Genomic DNA, 21443 nt, shown 5'->3' on the forward strand with positions numbered 1-21443 from the left:
TCTTATACCCTACCTTCTATCTCAGAGCCATCCAAAGCCCCATGCTCTTGGCCCATGACCTTCAATGCCATAGGTCAATGAAGTGTAGCCCCATTTCCTAATGTTTCTCTCTTAAGGTAAGTCTGGCTAGTCTGCCCAGTCTTCACCTCTTTGAGATTCTAGAAAATAAAATTTTCAACATTTCATTGTACTCATCTTTTTGGAAACTTTCTTCCATTTTCAGTGGAAAGGCTGTTTTTAACTTTTTCCATTAATTGAAGGCTTGTTTCACCACCCATTCTTGGAGTTCTATTTCTATCTTCCTCAAAGCCTTGCTTTGCCTATTATCTTTTCCCTTTCCTTTCTTGAGACTCTTTCCGCAGCCTACAAACAGTCCAAGTTTATTTCTTCTTAAAAGAAACAAACCGTATGAAACTAAAAATCTGTATAGCAATCAACAGAATGAAGAGACAACCTACAAATGGAAAAAAAGTTGCAAACCATACATCTGGTAAGAAGCTAGTATCCAAAATATACAAGGAACTTAAACAGCTCAATAGCAAGAAAACAAATAACTCAATCAAAAATGAGCAAAAGTCCTAAATAGGCATTTCTCTAAAGACCCACAAATGGCCAACAGATACATGAAAAAGTGCTCAATCATGCTAATCATCAGGGAAATGCAAATCAAAGCCACAATGAGATATTGCCTAACACCTATTAGAATGGCTATTATCAAAAAGACAAAAGCTAACAAGTGCTGGTTAGGATATGGAGAAAAGGGAACCCTTGTACACTATTGGTCGATTGCAGATTGGTATAGCCATTATGGAAAACAGTATGGAGATTCCTCAAAAAATTAAAAATACAACTACCATATGGTTCAGCAATCCCACTTCTGGATATATACCCAAAGGAAATTAAATCAGGATCTCAAAGAGATATGCACTCCCATGTTCATTACAGCATTTTTCACAATAGCCAACCCAAGTGTCTGTTAACAGAGAAACGGATAAAGAAGATGTTACACACACACACACACACACACACACACACTGGAATGCTAGTCAGCCATGAGAAAGAAGGAAATCCTGCCTTTTGAAATAACATGGATAAACCTGGAGGACATTATGCTAAATGAAATAAGCCAGACAGAGAAAAATAAAGACTGTGTGATCTCATGTATCTGTGGAGTCAGAGAGAGAGAGAGAGAACTCACAGGGAGGAGAATGGTGGTTTCCAGGGGCTGCGTGGGGGATGGGAAAATGGTGGTCAAAGGGTATACAGTTGCAGTTCTATACGTTGTAAAAGTCTAGAGACTGTTACATGATAATTCTACTTAATAATATGGTGTTGAACACTGGGAATATGCTTAGAGAGTAGATTTCAGGTGCACTTGTCACACAGAAAAAAATGTTAACTGTGAGGAGATATGTTAAATAGTTTGACTGTGGTAATCTCACTAGGTGTGTGTATATCAGATCATCATGTTATATACCTTAAATATATGCAACTTTTTATTAAATATATATAAATTAATGAAAAAAAGAAACAAACACTTTTCCGGTAGGCGGCCTGAGGTGACCTCGAAAAATGGTTCGCTATTCACTTGACCCAGAAAACCCCACAAAATCATGCAAATCAAGAGGTTCAAATCTTCGTGTTCACTTTAAGAACACTCGTGAAACTGCCCAGGCCATTAAGGGTATGCATATCCGAAAAGCCACCAAGTATCTGAAGGACGTCACTTTACAGAAGCAATGTGTGCCGTTCCGTCGTTACAATGGTGGAGTTGGTAGGTGTGCCCAGGCAAAACAGTGGGGCTGGACACAGGGTCGATGGCCCAAAAAGAGTGCTGAGTTTTTACTGCACATGTTCAAAAGTGCAGAAAGTAATGCAGAACTTAAGGGCTTAGATGTAGATTCACTGGTCATTGAGCACATCCAGGTGAACAAAGCTCCCAAGATGCGGCGCAGGACTTACAGAGCTCATGGTCGGATCAACCCTTACATGAGCTCTCCCTGCCACATTGAGATGATCCTTACTGAAAAAGAGCAGATTGTTCCTAAACCAGAAGAGGAGGTTGCACAGAAGAAAAAGATATCCCAGAAGAAACTGAAGAAACAAAAACTCACGGCCCGGGAATAAATTCAGCAAAGAATAAATGCAAATAAAAGTTAAGAAAAAAAAAGAAACAAACAAAATAAAAATTGTCATCTATTATACTTCCCTTCAAGTTATTATCCTATATTATTTTCTCTCCCTCATGGTCAGGCAACAGGATTTTCTACATTGGTTTCTCCAGTTCCTCTGCTCCTACCCACTCCCTGACCCACTGCTTCACGGCTTCTGCCCAAACACGCGACTGAAACTGCTCTTACTACATCACCAATGTCTTCCTTTGGCTAGGTAATGGCTAACAACGGTTAGGATTAACTGAAGGCTCACTAAGTACATACTAATATATCCACAATCTCATTTGTCCTCCCAACAGTCATACAAAATAGTAAGATTATTCCCATTTTATAGATGAGGAAACAAGCCTTGGAGAGATAAGGTAAAGTGTCACATAACTATAAATTGCTGAGCAGGGACTCAAACCAAACTTTTTGACTCCAGTACCAGTGATTGTATCTCTAGGTCATATACATTCTCTCCTGCGAAATTTCACCCTGTTACCACTCCCACCTTTGTACAACTCCACTGTTCTGGTTTGCGTGAGTCTACTGCCTCCTACTCATTACAGCTTCTCAGCCTCCTTTCCAGGCTTTTCTTTTTTTGAACCATGCCCTAAACTTTAGAGCTTGCTGGAGTTCTGTTCTTGGCCCTCTTGTAATTTCACACCACATAGTCTCCTTGGGAAGGTTCGTTTATTCTTTGAACTCCTCTTACTGTTGTTTGCTGTTAATAACCAACTGCATATCTCCAGCCAGATCACTCTCCTGTTCTCCAGATCTGAATATCTAAATGTCTCCTGGACATAACTTGGACACACAAATTCAGTATTTTTAAAGTGAATCTACCTGTCTGCCACTGCTTCCATCTCCCCCTGAAAAACTATGTTCTTTCTTCTGAGCGAAGGACACTTTCATCTACCTTGCTGACCAACCAAATCACCCTTAATGTTCCTCTCCTAAATTCTCACATGCAATCAATCACCAAATCAATTCTACCACCTAAATCACTCTCCTTTACAGTCATTTCCCAAGTTCAAGTCTACATGATCACAGCAGTCTTGTTTATCTCCTCATCACCTTAATCCATTCTTTAGGCTTCAAGCTACAGGTTAGTTCAAATATGCTTTATTTGGCTCTCATTATCTTTAGACCAGCAGCTACTTAGGGCTTGACTATTGTTCCAAGTGTCTCGTTCTGCTGCCCAAGCTAAAGGAGAAATGGCCACACTTGAGTCTATTGTAGCCAGAGAGATCATTCTAAAATCCAAAGGTTATCAAGCTCTCCCTTGATTAAAATTCTTCAGTGGCTCCCTAATGCTCTCAGAAGACAACCCAAACTTATCATGATATTAGTCAACTAATGCCACAATGATACTGTACAACAAACTATCCCCCAAATCAGAGGCTTACAATAACAGTCCTTTATTTTCATGCACACAAGTCTGTAGGTTGGCTACAACTAAGCTGAGCTAGAATAGAATTCAGGCTCCTGAGCTCCAGGATGCAAGCTATAGGAGGTATGTTAGGTTCAGTGCTCTACATAGCATAAAGGATCTTCCCAATAAAGATCCTGCCTTGTCATTCAAGTTCCCAGCACAGAACCTAGTTTATAGTATATGCTCACTAAATGTTTGTTGAATGACTGAATGAAGCCAGATTAGGTTCATTTTGGGGAATCCAAGAAATTAACTTCTGTGTCTGCAGACTCCTCATTATGCATGTCATTTTCTCCTTTATAATGTGTCTTGTTTAGGAATCTGATTCCTTTTTGATCACTTCCTTCTGCTCACTACTAAAACTCACTCTTACAAAGGCCATGCACTCAGTAATGTACACAAAATAAAAATTAAAAATAAAAATAAATTTTAAAAAATGAACTCTTCTAGATTTATTTGGCATCTGAGCTCTCATTGAGGAATCTATAGCAGGACTTTGACCTCTGCTAAAGGAATTTAAATCACCTAGTAAAAGATAAAGAAACAATTAACACTAAATAAATAGCAAATTATATTCTCCTTGAGGTAAGGTATATTCAAAAACCAGATTCAACTCCTGTTAGTTTATCATACAGATGTCAGCTCAACCCCTTATAACCATGTTACAAAAAGTTTCACTCAATTAGGTGCTTTATTTTAAGCCCTCCAGGATGGAAGCTTTCTTTGAATGCACTATGGATAAAGACAGCTGCCACAGACAATGACCTTCCCATAACACACCAACGTTCATGCCAGCCTCCCCCATGATTAATCCTTCAGCCTGTGGTGTACACATGGCTTCTTCCAGTCAGATCCGAGATGCCCCTAGAAATAGGTCATCTGAAATAAACATCAACTTCACTTCAAAAAGATTCTATGCCTATGTGGTCATAACCCAAAAAAAGAGTCCTTTAGGGAAACAGGACAAGTAAACAGCAGAGCCCAGGCATCCCCTGTATCCTGTTCCTTCCTTCTCAGCGCAGCTTCATCTTTGACCTCTCTAAAATCAACAGTTCTCTGCCCTTTGAATTGAATTTGGGCAACATCTTTCCCTCCTTTTCTTATTTCCATTGCTTTAGTCCCACAACATAATACTCATCTGCAAGAACATTACTTAAGTCATGTAAGCAGCAGACTTGTTCCAACTTCCTGACAAAATTATAAAACAGCAAACACAACCAGGATGCATCTCTAAGCCAGATTATTGGGAGAGGGAGTTGGAAGGTAATGCTCGGGGGCAGAGGAAACTGATATTTATTGAACAGTTTCCATGCATCACTGTTCTATTGTTTTACACACAGGATGTAGTTTAACCCTCATAACACTTATTTGAGATATCTGTTATTATCTCTCTTTGTAAATAGAATAGCCAAAACTCAGAGAGGTTGATTAACTGGCCCTTGAGTCTCATAAATAATCAGCAGAGATAGAATTAGAACCCAAATCTGACCAAGTCTTCAAAATCCATGTACCCAGCGCCTGCTACATGTCTACTTGATGGAGTCTGCTTAATGAGAGAATGAAAGATACATTTCCAGAATTGTATGATAAACAAGGAACTGTTTTGGCGAACCAATCAACAATTTTCCAATTAACAAGTATGTGCTTAAAGCTTCATAAGTGGCAAGCTCAGTGGTAGGCACTACAGGAGAGACACAGAAGCAGGTGATAGGCTTTCTGACCTCCAGTGGCTTACAACCCAAGAGAGGAGAAAAGGATCTTACATCTAGAAAATGAACAAATGCTGAATTGTATAGTACAAATCAGAGATAAAGACTGGCCAGTGTGGGCTGAATAAAGAATGGATAAATCAGTGTTCTACTTACAAGAAGCTAGATTTAAGCAAAAGAATTTATTTAACATGAAAAAAATATGAAAAGGAATATATATATATATATGTATGTATGTATAACTGAATCACTATGCTGTACACCAAAAATTAACACAACATTGTAAACTGGTTATACTTCAATTTAAAAAAGAATTCATTTAACAGCTAATGGGCAAAACCACAATGGGATATCACTTTATACTCACTAGAATCACTAGAATGGCTATGATAAAAAAGACAGATAATAACAAAGATTATTCAGCAAAGATGTGAAGAAACTGAAACCTTCACACATTGCAAAATGGTGCAGCTACTCTAGAAAACAGTTTAACAGTTCCTGAAAAGGTTAATCATAATTACCATGGTTACCATACCAGCAATTCCAGTCCCACGCATATACCCAAGAGAAATGAAGATATAACATCTACATAAAAATTTGCACATGAATGTTCATAAAGTCATTATTCATAACAGCTAGAAAGTAGAAACAACCCAAATATCCATCAGTAGATGAGTAAGTAAATAAAATATGGATATCCAAACAATGGAATATTATTCAACAATAAAAAGGAATGAATTATCTATACATGCTACAACATGGATGAATCTTGAAGATGGAATGCTAAGTGAAAAAAGCCAATCCCAAGAAATCACATGTTGTATGATTGCATTTATATGAAATGCCCAGGATAGGGAAGTCTAGACACAAAACAGATAAGTGGTTGTCTACATCTGGAAGTAGGGGGAGGAATGGAATGTGACAGATAATGGGTATGAGGTTTATTTTTTGAGGACAAAAATGCCCTAAAATTAGATTGTGGTGATCACTGTACAGTCCTGTGAATTTGTTTTAAAACATTGAGTTGTACATTTTATTTTTTTTGAATGCTTAAAAAGATATTTTTAATTTCAACATCATTGTACTTTTTCATAGTAATTATGAAAATGTTGATCAAAATTTTGGATCCAAATGGAATATGATTCAATATGGAAATTTTGATCAAAGGCAAATATAATTTTCTTGAGTTGTACATTTTAAATGGGCGAATTGTATGGCATGTGAATTACATCTCAATAAAACTGTTTAAAAAAACTAGTGGGTAGTTTACAGAATCTCTGGGAGGCTGGAGAACTAGACTCAGAGGTTGCGCAAGCAGGAAAAAATGCTCCAGATTATTCAGGCAACTGTAATGGTAAAGACGTCACAGCCATTGCTGCTGGACACAGGCTGTATTGCTTGCCCAGAGGACATGACCAACACAGAATTAAGCTACAGGGACCACAGCCATTCCTGCCTCTGGCAGCCAGGTCATCTGATAATGCTGCAGCCCCCACTGGCCACCAGAATGGATTCTGCATGGTCCCTGCTTCCCTCCCTGACTAACTTGGGGTTGAGAGCATTTCACTGGGAGAGTCTAGGTCACATGGCCACACTGCAGCTGCAATGGGAAAGTGAGCACCCAGCATTGTCAGGGTTGTAGGAGAGAGTGAACAGTGCCTTATAAGGGGGTTCTCCAAGCATAGGAAGAAGTGGCCACAAAGCATGACTAATGCTGCTACAAAAAGTTTCTCAAATTGGTAATAGCCTTAGCTGGTCTTTGAGGGATGGACAGGATCGGGACCCAGAAAAATGAGGAAAACGTTGCAGCTGAGGAAATTGCGTTAGGTAGATGAGAATATAAACCTAGGTTTTCCAGGAATTCTCAAGGTCCTCCAACTTGATGGAAAGGTAAGGCATGCAGGCATCTAACAGATGATGCAGGGGGCAAAGTGACATCAAGCTCTGGGCTGTGCAGTTGTAGGAACTTTAAAAGAACGTTCACCCAAGGTGGGTTATTAAAGGAAACCCTCAAGGTCCAAATTGCTGGTCACAATTTCTTTGTAGTTTGGCCATCAGTGGCTTCAGTGACAACTTAAAAGTTAGAATCAACCAATTCCCTGAGTACTAGGGAGGAGGCACCCAGGTGGTTTCTTCACTTCCTTTGTTTTGTCCCCGTGCAAGCCTGGGCAGGAAACTGAGCGATGGAAACAAGGGCTGCTTTTGAGGTGTATTCAAATGGGGGCTATGGTGGCAGTTTTGGGGTGGGACATGTTATTTCTGGTTTAGGGTGTTGAGACTTCTTTGTCAAATGATTTCTTTTTCTCCCTGTGTCTCATGAACACAGGATAGATTGATTCCTTTCTCAGACCATCCCACATCATTTCTTTCTATTCTTGAGTTCTGTTTAGAACTCTAAATCTTTGTTCCATCTAGGTAACTGAGATGATGTAGAGCAGTCTGGAAGAGGGTCTGGCCCTTTCACCATAGTTCATTTTATTTTTATGCTCCCTTTCTATCTGGCTTTTCTTAATAGCTTTGAGATGAATTTCCTTTCAGCCTTGCTCTGGCCTTGTGAAAGCAAAGACTTGAGTTATTAGGCACAATAGGAACATTTATTTATCTGGCTTTCATCAAGATAAATAACCAATTTATGTAATATCTTAGCACATCAAAAATTCCCAATATATAAAAAATAAGTGTGGTTTACTTAATGGTTTTGCAAAACTTTGCTGTAAAAATCTTAACATGGTAAATTAATTTGCTAAATAGTATCTTAACCTGAAGTCTCTTATAACACTATGGGGCAGATGGAAGAGGTGAATTTTAAGAAAGTCTCACCATGGAGCTTTAAAAAAAAAATCACCACATCAGCGACATCATACATAAAAAGCAGGGGTGATGGATTCTCCATCAATAAATTTAATAGCAGCCAGAGCACCATTTGCTAGAAATTCACTTTGAGTCTGAATTATTTTAAATAAGGCATCACACATAAGAGTAAGAAAGAAAAAAATTCCCAGCTCAGTTTCCATTAATTTCCCAGCCAGTAACTTTGAAATAGTGTAGAATTTACAGGTCAGCAGCAAAAACTCACTCAACCAGGGAGAAAATGGGCCATTTCTCTTTGGTATCCAACTGAAGACCCCATTTAGGAGCTATTTCCTGATTCCTGAAAAGTCTTTTAACTGTATCATTTCTTGATTTTAACTGGTCTGAAGTAGCTCCCCATGATACAGGGGAATGTGAGTGGATTGAGTTTTCCCTGCATTACAAGGGTATTATCCAGGCTTCCAAGTGGCAGCCTGCCCAGATTAGTGTTAAAGACTGTAACGCCAACTGAGATGAAGACACAAGACACAAATGCTGGCTTTTGTCATTGGCAAGTTAGAAATGCTGAGCAATTGGAAGAGAGAAATGCACCTAAGTTTTGCAGCCCATTAGAGGGGTTTGCCTGTCTATTCTGCTTTACTCCTTAGAGCAGGGCCTTTCACTGGGGTTGGGGATTCAGGACAGCCATTTGGCTGGTTCTCACATTCATAAAGAGCTTCAACTACAGACTTTGATGTTCTCATCAAAGGAGGTCATCCATCCAGTCTCAGAGATGCACAATGACTAAAAGAGAAAGACGTTCATCGTAAAACTTTCATCTACCACATGTCTTGCCTGTGGTGCACTATACATTAATGTTTCAAATATTAGTCTTAATGTGAATAACACAAATACATTTAATGTAAAGAGCATTTAAAACAATTTTTGAAACCCAGTTTTGAAATTTTTCACTTATTTTATATGCCCAGATCCTCAAAAAATTAATAAATAAAAGAACAAAAGAGAGGAAAAAAATGATCTGGAGCCTCTCTCAGCTTCTAAGAGACCCTGTCTAGGAGGCTATGTTTATCTTGCTAATGACAAGATGCTATACATTTGATTCAATTTTATTTGTTTCAGTTGTTAATCAATCTTTAGGACCTTAAACTGTAGAGATTATAAAAGTAAGCTGTAAATAAAAATAATAGTTACTATTCAGTGAGCACCAGCTACATAGTGACCACTGTACTAGACTTTCTCTGTTATTTTCTTTAATCCCCAGCAGCACTCAAAAAAGGATTATTATCTCCATTTTACCTATACATAAACTGAGGCTCAGAGAATTGGTATTTGCCTAAAATCACCCAGATGATCCAAAGAACTGTATCTGAGCCCAAATCTGTCTCCAAAGGCCTTGTCTCCAAAGCCACTGCTCGATGATCATTTAAATGGCAGCTACAGGAAGAGGGTATAGCTCAAGGGGGAGGGGATAGCTCAGTGGAGGAATGTGTGCTTAGCATGCATGAGGTCCTGGGTTCAATCCCCAGTAAAAATAAATAAATCAATACCTAATTACCCCCCCCACCCCAAATCAAACAGCAGTTGCTAGTTTTATAGGAAAACTAAAACACACAACTCTACACTCCCGAGCACATCTTCTCCCTTAGTCAGTACTAGATGAATACTGCCAAACTGTACTCTTTGGCCTCCCTTTCTAATCTCATGCTGACCAGGTCCCATCTACCAGCTCAGTCTTCCTGTAAACAAATAACTGCAATACAGCTAAATAGGTTTCAACTTTAAATTTTTGTGTTCTGAAACTGGAACCTGCCTGAGATTTTGGATATTTCAAAAACTTTTCAGCAACCATTCACAGATCACTGGTGGAGTGATAATCTCATTCCCAAAGGATAACCTTATACTTAAGCCTTGGCCTACCTTGCTTTTTCTCTATGCATCCAGTAATGTGCCTTCAGGGAAAGAACTAGTAATGCTCAAATATTCATTAGCCTAGTTACAGGACATCTCTTATTTTTAATAAACAATTGTAGCCTTTTAGTAGGTAAGATAGGTACATGGAAGAATATTCAAAAAGGGCAGAATAATTTGTAATGAAAGTAGGTGTTCCCATCCACCTTCCCCCTCCTATCCCAATTTTCTTCCTGGAGGCAACCACTATCTTTAAGAGATATTCCATGAAACCGTAAGCATTGAATACATCCATTTATTTTTTTTCCAATAAAAAATGCTTTTATTTATACTTAGTAATTAGTTGTCAACATTTAAATGTCAGTTTCCACCCTAAACATTGTGTTTTTATTGGTCTTTAAGATGGTTTGATACCTGCATAGAGCTGCTCTCTTATTTTTTATGGCTCCATTGTGTTTAACCAATTCCTTTTGGATAGACATGTTGCTTTCAAGATTTTGCTGTTAGAAACAGTGCTGCAGTGAATGCCTTTCTACTTGTAACAATTTACAAATGTAGGCATATTTATATGATTAATTTCTAGAAATGAAGTTGCTGTATCTAATTTAATCTGCCCTTTCTGGACGCTGTGTCAATTTACACTTGCACCAACAGTTTTCCTGCTTCCTAAAATTTTCACCTACACAATGTCTTACAAACTTTTGGATCTTTGCAAATATGATTGTCAGTTTTAATTTGTGTTTCTCTTATTATAAGGGTGATTGAACAACTTTTCATATGTTCGTAAGTCATCTGTATTTTTTTCTCTATAAACTATCCATTAATACCCTTTGCCTATTTTTATATTAGGCTGTTGATCCTTTTTCTTATTAATGTGTAGGGACTCTTTATATTAAGGAAATAAATTCTATGGAACATGAGCTATAAACAAATTTTTTTTCTCAATTTGTCACTTGTCTTTTAACTTGATTATTTTTGGCAAGCTGAATTTTTTCATTTTTATTCATTAAAATGTATCAATTCTTCCTTTTATGGCCTCTGGGATTTGCATCAAACTTAAAAAGCCTTTTCCCGCATTGATATTATATAGGAATTCTCCTATGTATTTTATGACTTCATTCTTTTATGTTTAAATTTTTGATCCATCTGGAATATATTGCATACAAGAAGCAAGGTAGTGATTCAATTTGATTTTAGTGTTCCAAATGGCTGCCAAGTGGCCCCCAAACCGTTTTGCATTTCATCTTTTTTAGATAATGCTTTGGAGCACAGTAAGAAACCTGGAAACTGATGTTACCTTTAGCCTCAGATCCCTCGGAAAACCTGTCCCACATAGTACATGGAAAGCACTGTCACTACTACCCTTACAAAATATGCTGGCATAAGCAGGATGTATCTGAATGAGAAGCAGGACAATTGGAATTAGTCTAACTTCTAGGCAAACAAGTTTTGTGAGGCCTAAAGCATATAAAGTTGTAGAGGGGAAGAGATGGGGAGTTCTTTAAATATACATATAATAATAAATATAAAACTAGATATAAACATGAAAATTTATTTAGAATAAAAGGAGAAATTATAAAATAAAAATTTTAAAAGCAAATACATTCTACAAACGTTAGAAAATGCAGAAAAATGACATAATAAAATAACATAAGAATATGTTTATTAACTGCCTGACACACCTCTACAATGTTTTAACTGCATGTTCTTTAATTGACCCTTCATATGACAGTGATTTTATAGTATTATTTTCCATAGAGAAAATAGAAAGATAATTCAGTTTTTACTCTAGCATCGTTGATCAAAATTTGTCTTTATTAGTGATGATTTAGAAAATTTCTTCAGCATTAACTATGATATTGGTATTATCATGTAACACTGCAGGATTGTTGTCAAATTTGGGGAAATCTCTATCGAGATTTCAGTTCATTTCCATTTTTGTTGTTCAATGACTGAACTTTAAATTCTCTTTGAACTGATGTTACTCATTAACCAGCTTGTCATCAGTGCCCTCATTGTAAAGCTTACACGAGTTTGTATAATTACTTTTTGCCTAGTATTTTCTGCCAAATCACAAAGTAATATAAATCCTTTTTCTAGTATGTTCATATGATTTTCTCATTTTCATTAATTGGATTGTTAAACAATCCAAGAGTTTATTCATTACTTCTCTTTAAAATGTATCTCTTCCTTTTAGGGAATTGTTGATTTAGCTATGCTCTGAAATTTAGAGGGTCAAATTCACTTCTTGTTGTCTTTTCCCATCTGCATTGCTTTTATTTCATACTCCATTAATTTTTAATTTATATTTTATTAAAGTATAGTTGCTGTACAATATTACATGTTTCAGGTTTAAAATATAGTGGGTCACAATCTTTAAAGGTTATACTCCATTTATAGTCATTAAAAAATATTGAGTATCTTTCCAATATTGTACAATATATTCTTGCAGATTATTTTATACATAACAGTTTGTACCTCTTACTCCCCTATCCCTATATTGCCCCTCCCCCTTCCCTCTTCCCACTGGTAGCCACTGGTTTGTTCTCTAAATCTGTGAGTCTGCTTCTTTTTTGTTATATTTACTAGTTTGCTTTATTTTTTAGATTCCACATATAAGTGATATTATACAGTATTTGTCTTTCTCCTCTGACTTATTCACTTAGCATAATGCCCTCCAAGTCCATCCATGTTGCTGCAAATGGCAAAATTTCATTCTTTTTTCTGGCTGAGTAGTATTTCATTGTATATATACCACATTTCTTCATCCATTCTTCCATTGATGGACACTTAGTTTGCTTCCATATCTTGGCTGTTGTAAATAATGCTGCTATGAACATTCAGGTGCATGTATCTTTTTGAATTACTGTTTTTGTTTTTGTTTTGTTTTGTTTTGATATATAATCTGGAGTGGGATTGCTGGGTCATATAGTAAGTCTATTCCATTAATTTTTATATGAAATTTTATTTACCAAAGTTGAAATTAAGTCTGAAATTACAAATTATATAGGAAATAATGAAAAAGAGATTACCTTATAGGAAAACCAGTGGATCATAGCTAAAACTGTACTCTGAGGAAAATTTATAGCCTAGTACCAAAAATAAATTATTTTACTTTTAAGAAAGTAGTAAAAGAACAAGAAAACCCAAAGAAAGTAACAAGAGTAATTAATACAAAGGTTGAGCTTATTGAAATGTAAAAAAGCTATGGAAATATAAATAAATCTTCAAAGTTTAATATTTGAAAAAGACTAATGAAATGGGTAAATCTCTGTCAAACCTAATTAAAGGAAAGATATAGAAAAGAGAACCACAAGATTGGAAATAAGAAAGGAGATATTATGAGAAAATATTGGGAGTGAACATTAAATTCAACTCTATATCTATAATTTAAGAATGTAGAGGAAATTAATGTTTTCCTGTTAAAATGTAACACTACATTAAAACTGAGGTTTCAACTCAAGCTGTGAGATGATCAGACTTTATATTCTGTATTCCAAAGGAAGGACTATGCAAAATTTACAAAGGGAAAAGGCAATACTTTATTACATAACTTTTTAAGCTTTCACCCACTTTGAGGGCACAAAAGGGTCAAAAGTTGGAAACTAAAGAGAGAAAATTGTTAGGAGGCTTTCTTTGGAAATAGCTGAATTGTGATTCCTACTCTCCTTCTCCACCAAGGGAGAGAGGAATGTTACCTCCTAATCCTAAATCTAGTCCTAGAGGTTTCAGTCAGAGCACCTAAAAAGCTTGACTTGTGTTCCCTGCTACTGTTGGGAGGGGGCTTTGGGGATGAGGGAGAGGAGCACAGCTGTCTGGGGTCTTAGTCCCATCTAAGCAATCTCATGGGCAAGAGATTAGCTGCTCCTGTGGCAGAACATAGGCAGTTTTTTAGGGATTGATCTGCCCTCCAGTGTTTATTGGGACAGAGTTTCTTCCCCTGAACCAGACGTAAGCCTTGAGGGAGAGAGAATCAGCTTCTTTGATTATTGCCAAGAGTGCAGTTTGAGAGGATTATGAGAAAGCATCAGAGAGGGTATAATGGGAAAACTAGAGACTAAGGGTACAGAGGCTGCATAGGCTTCATTGCCCAGATCTCTAGATTTGCTGTCAGAAAGTTTTCAGCTGGAAAACTCTGAAAAAATTATACAAGGGGCCATGAGAAAATAAAAAGAAAGAAAAATACTGGCCTAGGGGATGTGAAGCCAGCTTATAACAGTTATCTGCCAAAATCGAACTTTCTACTCTTCTTTTCTGTCCTTCCTTTCGGGCACACTCCAGCTACAAAGGGATTGAAAATAGCAACTAACTGAGTGCAGACGAATAAAAGAAAAGGTTTCTTCCATGTGCTAACAGTGGTTGCAGTGTAATTGTTTAATGTCTCTAAACCCCAACTTAAAAACAGACAGAGCAATAGGTAGCAAAATAAATACCCATGCACGGGTACTTAGTACAGTGAAACTAGTTGGCTAGGTATCCACACAAATCCAAAAATACAAGCAGGTAAGGACAAACCATTAAGAGCCACAGAACCTGCATGATGTCACAGACCTTGCACAGAAGAAAGCAGAAGGAAGCAATGGAGTATCTGACAAACATGAAAACAGAAGGTCTCAAAATGGCCAACAGATATTTACTGGAAAGCATGAAGGAGGGTTAGAGAGGAGCAGGTGAAACTGAGAGGAGTTTTGCCTAATCATATAGCAGGGCTGTGCCAAGGGTCCACGGAGAGAACTTTAGAAGCTGGAGCAATCTGACCCGTGGAACGTACTAAGGCTCCTGTCCAGGAGAGGCCTCACACTGAGCAAAAACTGTTGAAACTAGAATCAAAGTTGAACAAGATGGGGTCAACAGAGGAGGAAGGAAAAAAAAAAAAGATCTCGAGCAAGTGCAAGGAAGAATACAGACCAAGGAAATCTCAGAAAAACAAGCCACCACATTTTTTAATGCTACATGAAAACAGATGAGAGAGCTCTTTGAAGTTACGCTGACCCATACCTCCTTTCAGAAGTTTAGGAAAACTGGTTTCACATTAAAAAATTAACAATAGAAAAAGATTGAGGTTGAATTCCACACACTCAAAATTCCACACAATAAAAGAGAAAAACACAAAAACACATAGAGTAACGTCTCATGGTCCAGTGGTTCTCAAACATTTGTTCTCAGCACCTCTTTATACTCTTAAAAATTAGTGAGGATTCCCCAAAAGCTTTTGTTTATGTGAGTTATGTCTTTGGATATTTACCCTATTCAAAATTAAAACTAAGTTATATTTAAAAATATTTACTAATTCATTTGAAAATAACTCACCCATTACATGTTCACATTAATAATATATTTTATGAAAAATCACTGCATTTTCCAAAATGCTAAAAGTAATTTAATGAGAAGAATAGCATTGCTTTACATGTATACAAATCTCTTTACTGTTGGGCTTAATGGAAGACAGCTGGAGTCTCATATCTGCTTCTGCATTCCATCTGTAATGATGAGCCATTTTAGTTGAAATATATGGGAAAAAAACCCTGGTCTTAAATAAGTACATACTTGGAAAAGGAAGGAGTATCTTAATAGCTTTTTCAGATAACTGTGGGTATTCTTCTTTAATATTATGCCAAACTATCATAAGTGATAATTGCTGGAAAGTTAGTTGCAACATGGAATATGAAACTCTGTCAACAAACTTTTCAAACTTTGTTCTATTAAAATCTATTCATTTATCTTTGTTTTTTTGCTTTTGTTTTTTAATTTTTTATTGAAGTATATTTGATTTAAAATATTAACTTCAGGTATACAGCATAGTGATTCAATATTTTTATAGGTTATATTCCATTCAAAGTTAGTACAAAATAGTGGCTATATTTCCCTATGCTTTACAATATATCTTTGTTATTTCTTTATTTTATACATAGTAGTTTTTATCTCTTAATTCCATTACCCTATTTTGCCCCTCCCCTCCTCCTTCTTCCCACTTGTAACCACTAGTTTGTCCTCTATATCTGTGAGTCTGTTTTGTTTCTGTTTTGTTACATACATTCATTTGTTTTATTTTTTAGATTCAATATATAAGTGAATAACAGAGTATCTGTCTTTCTCTGACTTATAATACCCTTTAGGTCCATCCACATTGTTGCAAATGGCAGAATTTTATTCTTTTTATGGCTGAGTAATATTCCATTGTGTATATATACAACATATCTTCTTTATCCATTCATGCTTTAATGGACCCTTAGATCCATATCTTAACTATTATAAACAATGCTGTAATTTGTAGACTTTTTCGATGATAGTCATTTTGACAGGTGTTAGATCATATCTCATTGTGGTTTTGACTTGCATTTCTCTGATGATTAGAGATGCTGAACCTTTTTTCATGTTCCTGTTGGTACATCTTCTTTGGAAAAATCTATTCAGATCTTTTGTTCATTTTTTAATCAGGTTGTTTGTTTTTTTCGATATTGAATTGTATGAGCTGTTTATGTATCTTGGCTATTAACTCTTTATTTATCATATTATTTGCAAATATTTTCTCATATTCAGTAGGTTGTCTTTTTGTTTTGTCAGTAATTTCCTTTGCTATGCAAAAGCTTTTAAGTTTAATTAGGTTCCATTTGTTTATTTTGCTTTTGTTTCTTTTGCCTTAGGAGATGGATCCAAAAAAATATTGCTACAATTTATGTCAAAGAGTATTCTACCTATGTTCTCTTCTGGGAGTTTTATGGTTTCAGGTCTTACATTTTGATCTTTAATCTTACATTTAGGGCTTTGAGTTTATCTTTGAACATATGTGAAAAAAGTTCTAATTTCATTCTTTTGCATGTAGTTATCCAGTTTTCCCAGCACCATTTTCTAAAGAAATTTTCTCCGTTTTATATGTTCTCACCTTCTTTGTTGTAGATTAATTGACCATAAGTGGGTGGGTTTATTTCTAGGGTCTCTATTCTGTTCCATTGATCTATGTGTCTGTTTTTATACCAGTACCATACTGTTTTGATTACTGTAGCTTTGTAGTATAGGCTGAAGTCAGGGACTGTGTTACTTCCAGCTTTGTTCTTTTTGGTTAAAATTGCTTTGGAATGATTTGTCTTTGAATGGATTTTTTACCCATGCATAACTTTGTAATAATACATTGATCATTTGGATACGATCAGTTCACTGAATTATGTGGATCTTCCAAAGTTTGACACATTTCGTTAAACAATAGCAAAATGTTGCACTTGTAAATCTCACCACCGATCTCACCTGAAAGTCCTTAAGTATTAGGGAGCTCTAAAGCCAGCTCATGGTGGCACATCCAAGTTTTCCAAAATTCAAGTGTTCACTTGAAAACTCAAATTTTATCATTGGCAACAAGTACTGTCAGTTGTTTTCCTTGAAATTTCAGGTTCATTTAGTTCCTTTTCAAAATATGTCTACAAGATGCCTAATTCTGAATAATCATAGTTTACCTGTTAATCATTCTTTCAAGTAAAGATAGTGTTCCTTTTTTTTTTTTTTAAGTGATTAGTTAAGTTAGCAATTCAAGCAGTTGCAATATTCTTCCTGGAAACAACCATCATACTCTAGTATACAGCTAGTGTTTTGTGTGCACTTCCCATTTTGTCACACACAGAACATTTTTTCAAAATGTGTACTCAAGGGATAAGATTTCATAAAGTTAATAATTTTTCCTGTTTCATTGAGGACATTAAGTGAAACAGGCTTTTTAAAAAATGTGTATAAAATGTCTACTAGTATATTGTGTTCCCATTGCCTTGATTCATGATAAAATGCTAGCAATTTTATCTATCCTTGCTTTGAAATATCAGTGCAAATGTCAACACAGTAAAAGAGAGAAATAATTTCTTCACAATATCATGAAAATACTTTTTCCCTTTCAGTGTGTCCAAAAGTGAACCATATTTTTAGGTCTACTTTATAGCAATGAAAGCACTCAGATATGCTCACAGAACATACCAAGACTGTCAAAACTATTTGAAAATGAGCTAAAGGACATCAAGAAAATAATACAATATTTGAAAGAATTACATAAATCAAACTTGAAAATAATTAGAAATGAGGTGACAGATCTAAGGAAAGAAAGGAAAAAAATTATTTCAAGATTAAAGATTAACCTAGAGCTAATAAACACCGTAGATTATGTGTTAAGAGGAATAGAAGCTGAAGAGGAGGATTTTTTTTATTTTTAAAAATAAAAGATAAATGGAGAGATAAAAAAAAGAATTTGAGGGAAAGTGGCACATATTAAAGATAGACAATGAAGTCCAACGTATAGACAATAAAGATCCTAGGGAAGAAAATCATAGCAAGAGATGAGAAGAAACATTAAAAATCTAACTGAAGAAAACTCTCCTGAAGTAAAAAAAAAAAAAGATTTGAAACTATTGAACACCTCTGTTCCTAAGAATATCAACTCAGAACAAATAAAACTAAGACACATTCTAGAATTGTTTTCAAAAAAAGAAGAAAGAAAACATTTTGGTCATCTAAGCAAAAACAGTAAGTCATGGGTAAGGTTAAGAAAATTAAATTAGCATCAAACTTTTCAACACCACCACCATATAACACAAGAAAGGGAGGTAGGATATTTAAAATACTCAAAAAGAGAAATTGTAAGCCAAGGACTTTATATCCAGAAAATTGACTTTCAAGTATCAAGAGCATGGGTAAATGATTATCAACATGCAACAATTCAGAGACTATTGTACCCATCAGCCCTTCCTAAGGAATCTACTAGAGAATGAACTTCAAACAATCGAAATGACTAGGGAGACATTGATATGAGGACTATTAGTGAACATGAAATATAGAATGTATAGTTTTCTATAGAACTAAGACAAAAATGAAAAGTTAAAAAGAAGAGAGTTTAGTATGTAATGTTTACATGCTTAGGCAATATAAATATAGTATAATGATTTTTTTTAAAAAATGAGAGATAGGGAGAGAATAATGCAAAAAAATTTATAGTTTTTCTCAGTACATAGTATTGTTTAACTGAGACTATTTTTTGTGTGCTATATATGTTAAAATAAATGAGTAGTCAAATGATATTCTAATTCTATCATCCTTGATCCCTTGAGAACCAAGATTCATAGTAGAGAAGGAAAGAGATAATAACTGTAACATAGAAGAGGCTAAGTAAAAATCTGTAGACCTGAATTTGAATTAGAAATATTACTGTAAACTCATGAGGTATTTTACCTTAGAAAATACAAATATAGATTTATACATATATACAACCTAGTTTTGTCCACTGAAAAGGCCTAGAAACAATAACTAGCCCAATAGCAATTAACTAATCTAGTATTCAAAATGTGGTCTTGAAATACCATTTCTTGCTACAAGTTTCTGAGAGAAATGGATGATTTTGAATCAGCAACAAAGAATGTATAAGAAAAGCTTAGAATATCTTCAGGAAATTGGTTCTAGTACCCTCTTTTGATACCAAAATCCAAGGATGAGCAAATCCTTTATGTAAATGGTGTAGTATCTGCATATAACCAACGCACATCCTCCCCTATACCTTAACTCATCTCTAGATTACTTATAGTACCTAATAAAATGTAAATGCTATATAAATAATTGTAAATACAATGTAAATACTATCTAAACAGTTGCCAGTGAGCAGCAAATTCAAGTTTTGCTTTTTGGAACTTTCTGGAATTTTTTTTTCTGAATATTTTTGATCCGAGGTTAGTTGAATTCGTACATATGGAACTGGTGGATATGATCATGTCAAAGGAACCCAGAAGCTAACTTGAAGAGGCTCATACTCAGACCAAAGATTGGAAAATTTGAGCTTCAAAAAAATAATTACTATAATTGATTGGAACCTATCAAATATGTTTAAATCCGTGAATTCATGATATTTTTTAACTAATTGATCAAGCCAGACACAAAAGACCATACATTGTATGATTTCATTTATATAAAATATACAGAGTAGGTAAATTCTTAGAGATATAAAGCAGATTGGTGGCTGCCAGGAACTAGGGGATGGAAGAAAAGGGGACTGACTGCTTAATAAGTAGGGGGCATTCTTTTGGGGTAATGAGCATATTCTGGAACTAGAGACTGGTGATGGTTGCACAACATTGTGAATGTACTAAGTGTCACTAATGGTAAATTTTATGTTATGTGTATTTTGCCACAGCTTTTAAAAAACTGAAAAAGAAAAACGAATTGAGCACTGTCAGAGAATTATAGGAAATTAATTCATTATACTGAAAGCTAGCAAATAAAAGAGAAACAATCAGTTTCTCAGGAGTTTAGTAACCCAAAAGTAGGGAAAGGAGGGAAGGAATGAACGAAGGAAGAAGGATGAGAGAGAGAGAAAGGGAGGAAGAAAAGAAGGAAAAAGAAAGGAAGAGAGAGAGCAATATTATCTCAGATTGCAAGTGATATAATTGTGTTTCTAGCCAACTGAAGTTGACAAAAAAAAGCCTAGAATTAATAAGAGAATTTGATAAGGTGACTGAGAAATAAATTTATGTATACATGTATAAGCACACACATGCACACACACAAATACACGCCTAAGAAGCCAATAAATTTTTTCTATACTTTCAGCAATGGGGATAAAATTTTCATTCACAGCGATGACAAAATTTTTAAAATACTTGAGATAAATTTTACAAGGTCAGAACCTATTTAAGGGAAACTATAAACTCTTAGTGAAGAATACATGAAATGAGACCACAGCAGAGAAATTTATCACATTCCTAGTGGGAAGACAATTCGTAAAACCATATACCTCCCAAAATTAAAATATAAAGTTGATGCAATTCTAATTAGAATCTAAATAAAGTGGTTTCAGTTTTGCTTGGGAACTGAATAAAATTATTTTAAAGGACACTATAAAAGAATACATACCAAAAATAGCTAACAAAATTGTTTTTTAAAAAGAATAGTAAAGGGTTACAAGCGATACAGAGAGGCAGTTTTACCTAATGGTTAAGAACGTGGGCTCTGGAGTTACGGTGCCTGGGTTCAAACCCAGACTCTGTTACTTACTGGTGATATGGCCCAGAGCATGTTTCTTAAACTATTTGCCCTTTGATTTCATCACCAGTGAAGTGAGGATATTAATAGTACCTACCTCATAGAGGGTTTGTGAGGATTAAATTCAAATTCTGAGAACAGTATATCATGGATACTACAACTGTGCTCTGTTATTATATTACAATTACTATAAGGTCAGTGTATCAAAGAATATGACAAAGGTCCAGAAATAGGCATAATGAAACAAATTAGAGAATTGGAAGTAGAGTCCAGGATACACGGGAATTTAATGTAACACAAAGGTAGAATTTAAGTTTAGTAAAGAAAAAATATTTTATTTACAGAAGTGGCACAATGGGCTGGCCATCTGGAAGAAACGCATGTCATATACAAAAATAAATTCCAGATGGATTGCAGACTGAA

The 21443-nt window shown here is 35.4% G+C and overlaps 1 long non-coding RNA gene and 1 pseudogene across 2 annotated transcripts in view; one reads left to right on the top strand and one right to left on the bottom strand.

Annotated features, from left to right (window-relative positions):
• The window catches only part of LOC140685875 (uncharacterized), a 64909-nt gene extending 43858 nt beyond the window's left edge, over window positions 1-21051 (bottom strand). For both annotated transcript variants that reach the window (XR_012059316.1, XR_012059317.1), the window contains exon 1: window positions 20966-21051. This is a non-coding gene — a long non-coding RNA (uncharacterized lncRNA). The remainder of the gene's footprint in view (window positions 1-20965) is intronic.
• LOC140685873 (large ribosomal subunit protein uL22 pseudogene) lies at window positions 1549-2128 on the top strand (annotated as a pseudogene).
• Window positions 21052-21443: the final 392 nt, after the last annotated feature.

Source organism: Vicugna pacos, chromosome 15 (genome assembly GCF_048564905.1).
Source record: "Vicugna pacos chromosome 15, VicPac4, whole genome shotgun sequence".
NCBI lineage: Eukaryota > Metazoa > Chordata > Mammalia > Artiodactyla > Camelidae > Vicugna > Vicugna pacos.